Source organism: Micropterus dolomieu, linkage group LG11, assembly GCF_021292245.1.
Source record: "Micropterus dolomieu isolate WLL.071019.BEF.003 ecotype Adirondacks linkage group LG11, ASM2129224v1, whole genome shotgun sequence".
Taxonomy (NCBI): domain Eukaryota; kingdom Metazoa; phylum Chordata; class Actinopteri; order Centrarchiformes; family Centrarchidae; genus Micropterus; species Micropterus dolomieu.
In genome coordinates, this window is record NC_060160.1 from 22,688,901 (window position 1) to 22,693,638 (window position 4,738).

The 4,738-nt window shown below is 40.0% G+C and overlaps 1 long non-coding RNA gene across 1 annotated transcript; it reads right to left on the minus strand.

The window, feature by feature from the left end:
* Positions 1-2,320: 2,320 nt before the first annotated feature.
* On the minus strand, positions 2,321-3,419 carry LOC123979548. The gene is made up of 3 exons (XR_006827249.1): positions 3,290-3,419; positions 2,584-2,691; positions 2,321-2,364 (listed from the first exon to the last, which is right to left on the minus strand). It is a non-coding gene; the product is annotated as an uncharacterized LOC123979548 (long non-coding RNA).
* Between the last annotated feature and the right edge of the window lie 1,319 nt (positions 3,420-4,738).

A 4,738-nucleotide genomic window follows, 5' to 3' on the forward strand; every position in this document is an offset into this window, starting at 1 on the left:
CATGGCTAGGCTAGGCTTGCTTTTATACACCTGTGGCAATGGGACTGAATGAAACACCTGAATAAAATAATTAGAAATTTGTCCCAATACTTTTGTCCATATATCTATATAAATCTCCATCCCTCTTTCTGTTTTCCTTTGTTGCTCTCCGTCTCCATCCCTCTCTGCCATCTCTGCTTCTTGTTAAGATTCCTAGCAGGCGCTTGTGGGGCATACAACAAAGGGTCAATAAACGAACAGACAGATTGTTAATTTCCCTCCTCTGGGCACATACTGTACAGGGTTGAAATCCAATTATGTTTGGAGACAGCAAAATACTGTCACTTTATTAGCTTCTTGACCATGTCAATCTGTCTCTCTATCTGCCTCTGCCCTTTCTCTCCATCCTCCACTTCGACATATTTCCCACTCACTCTGTCCTTCTTCTCCCTCGCTGTTTCTCTATCTCTGCCTCCCTATTGGGCAAACTAAGCTAAAAATAAAGCCTGGCACATTGTATATTAATAATATATTGAATATGAATTAGATGGGAGGGATGAGTCAAGCTGTGCTGGAGGATTTTTTAAGAAGTCAAGGAAGTTGCTGATTAAAGCAGAGCATCAAACCCACAAGTGCTCCTACTGGTCCCCCAACACTCGTTTTCATGACCTGTTATTAGTAGTGTTGTAAAAGAGAAATGTAAACAGATATACAATGATTACTTAAAGGCAGGGTAGGTAAGTTTGAGAAACCAGCCTGAAACTGCTGGATTTTGAAAGTATCCAACAGCGAAACTCCCACCCCTGTGCTAACAGCTGCGGTAACATTGGGCTAAGCTAAAAACAGGCTGATACACATTTTCCCATTTCCATCAGTTATACTACACAACCGTGTATTTCGTGTTAGACTCATAACATGTACGCTGTTTTGCATGTTAGAGCTTCCATGGTGACAGCATTATTGTCTCTGATGAGGACTGCACCCCAGAGCCAAGCACAGACCGGACAGGCCCGGGGTCGAGGCGAAGCAGAGGAGGGAGAGCTGCCGACATCTTCTATGACGATCCAACAACAGCATATGAACAGGTATATCTATACATATATATTTTAATATTAGTCTATTATTTCCCAGTGTACTTGTTTCAAAGTTTCTCTGGTGTTTCCCCCTAAGCCCTTTGACTGTCAAAAATAAAGTGCTTTATAAATGTAATCCATCACTATTGTTATTACTTTTTTATTATTGTTTACTGATTACAACAACTAACTACAGCTCTGCTTCAGCCATCGGCTCATCTGTGTCATGTACATTGACCTGGTGTGTAATGTGGACACAGAAGTCCAGTTCGAGAACAACAAACCCCTGTTTTTCTTTCCAATTTGGGGTTCTAACAACTATATATTCCTTTACAGGCCAGAATCTGAGGACTGTGGACAACATCCAGACTACAGTGTTTCCATGCACCACACATGGCTGATCTTCCAGACCCAGGACAGAGTAACAGACAGTTCAGTCAGGCAGCATACAGACAGTTTGTAGTGTGGCAGTGTGGAGCACTTAGACACAGAGTCGTGATACTGAGTTGCTGTTTCTGGAAGATATTCAACTGTTCTCCTGATCCACCAGGACAACACAGAGGTTTAATCCTAGCAGGGTGGAAGATGTATTGTCACCAACTGCTACACAAATAATTCCCTCCACTGTGTGAATGAATACCTGTACATTGTTTTCTTTTTATGCCCAGGAGGGTAGAGAAAGATATTTTTCCCTGTTCTGGAGAATATTTTCATTCTTTTTTAAATTAAACATTAAGAATGATAAATGCCTTTTCTTTACACTTGCAGCATAAACAATCAATCAACTACATTTATGTCTTATGTCTGAAATAATGATATCCAAATGTGGTATAACACTTGTTTATTGTTATTATATACTACTAAAACTACAACCTATATCACAAATAGATCATTTTTAAAACATCATTAAAAATAAGTATATACAGGAAGAGACAATGTGTGTCCAGATGTATCGACTGATTAAGAAGACAGTTCCGACTTTATTCATAGCATCGTATCGCTGCTGTGGAGATGATTAAATATATCACCTCTATGACATGATTACCACATTTCAAAAACAACCATATTACTTTTTGTTTTATATTTTGCTGTATCTAGCAACACAGTTTGGGCAGGGACACCTGACTGAACCCCATGTTGACGGGGATCATCGGGTCTCCTGGTTCTGCTTCTAGGCATCTCCTCAGTAGTAGACAACCGTCGGAGGACGAGGATGGCACTCTGGAGGTCTGTGATGTAACTGTAGTCCTTCTACACCTTCAGTGAGTACAAGCTCCACTTCCTGGACTTTTTGTTGTACACCTTGCTGTACCTGATAATACAGAAAGGAGGATCAGCTTAGTGAAAAGTTTCTAACACCTGACATTGTTCTCTTATAGAGTAATTAGTAAACTATTTCCACATAAAATGCAATCAATAACAATAAATCAGCACCATCTATCTGTATTCCTCATACTGTTTAATATTTTTTGACTCATCACTTATAAATGTATTGAGTAAAATGCACAAGAGTACTCATAATGCAACATACTGAATTGTGTGATCAGCTTTTCTCCTGGCTGGACTGTGGACACGGTGGTTGTGATCCAGGCCAGCCAGCTTGGTCTGGTCAGTGTACTGGTGAGATGCACAGGGTGACCTGAGGGCACAGTAGAAATAAAACATACAGGATTTTTTACTTCTGGTAAAATAAGTAATGGCATAACACCAGTTACAGTAGAAGGTTTTCACACGGTAGGTTTAGCTATGAACAATGTCAAACTATATTATAGGTAGCTTATATACCAGAAACACAGATACTTGGGGACCTTTAGCCATCATTCTTTATGTATACTAATGTTGAAATGTCTTTCTCATAACTACAAACACACAGCTACATCATTTGTAAAAGAGTAACATCCAGTCAAACAACGCCTGCCGACACAAGATAATTACACAAACAGATTAGATACAAAGTGTAAAGATAGGTGTAAACATAGTATAATAAACCTGGATGGTGAATAACTAAATCGGCGCAGTCTACACCTACATTGCCTTACCTAATATTAGCATTGGAAAACACAGCTTGCGCTGCTGTTTTCCAGCTCACCTACAGCTAGATAGAATTCATCGTCTCTACTCTGGCTCCAACACCAGCCTGCACTCATAGCAACCGTTAGCTGTGTGCTGAGTAGGTAGCTACTTTTGCTAGTGATGAAAGTAACAAATTACCATCAAAATGATAAAAGCCAGATTACCTGTCCAGCAGCAATAAAGCCACCACGCTGTGTCAGCCACTTGGTGTTCCTCAGTTGTCACTATCGTTGAAAAGCCATGCAGTTATTATCTCCGGTCTGACCGCTTCGCTCGTCAGGTTTGAGCGCATGGGGGCAGCTCCTGTAGCAGCAGGGCTGGTAGCCATGGCAGCGAGGGAGAGTGACATCCAGAGTCATCCAGCCAATCGTTGCATTCGGTTCGAATGAAACGAGTGGCTGTGTTTACTGCAGCCCTGAGAGGACTACAGACAACCGATTTTTATACTGTCTTTTTCAGTGCACCTAACTTTTTAATATGCATTGGTGTATAAATTCAACAAATATGACAAAAAGTGTTTCAGAAGCAACTTGCTTTTTTAAAGTTGCAATCCCCAGGATTTCAGTCCTGGTTAATATGGCAACAACTGTAGTTACAGTGGCAACTGTGGTTGTGGTTTAATACAATAGCAAACACTCCTTGGGTATAGACACCCCCTGGCCACTTAGATACACCTTGCTAGTACCGGGCTGGACCCCCTTTTGCCTTCAGAACTGCCTTAATTCTGTGTGGCATACTAACAAGGTGTTGGAAACATTCCTCAGAGACTTTGATAGCATCACACAGTTGCTGCAGAGTTGTTGGCTGCATGTGTTTAGCAGAATAAAAATATTCAAAATGTATTTTTCAGTGCAATTTAGCAACAAGCATGGGGTCACCATCTGCCCCGAATTATGTTAATTTGTTCATGGGCTTGTGGGAAGACAGACATATTTTTAATAATAACCCCTTTGCAAATAACATCTTGTTTTTTAAAACGACATTGATGACATTGTCATGGGGTTTCGAGGTTCTGAGGATAAACTCTGGGCATTTAGTGACAATATCAACAAGACTTATTCTACTTTGCATTTCACAATGGCATATAGTCTTACAAAAAATCACATTTCTGGATCTTTTGATCACAGTAATTGAAAACATCAGTTTAGACAATGGGGATATGATCAAACACTTATTGACCAGGCTTTGGAAGAAACCAATAGAAGAGATAGGAAAGAATTATTGAATCCTTCCCCTAAATCCATTGATAACAGAATAACTTATTTTGTCAGAACATTGTACTATCTCAAGACAAGTTAAAGGGATCATAGGTAAACATTGGAGCGTCTTAGAATGTGACCCAAATTTGAACCATTTATTGGCTTCTAGACCCCGTTTTCACTTCAGGGAAGGCAGAAATCTCAGAGATGCTGTTTTCAGTTCCATGTATAGAGAACCCTCACAAACTAATTGGCTTTCACTATAGCTTTATGGGAACTACAGATGTGGCAAATGTGCACATTGTGCACCCACATTTAATCACCCACATTCAGGAAATAATATAAAAGAATTCATTAATTGTCTGTCTACCCATGTCTATGTTCTGAAATGTCCATGTGGCTTAGTGTATGTAG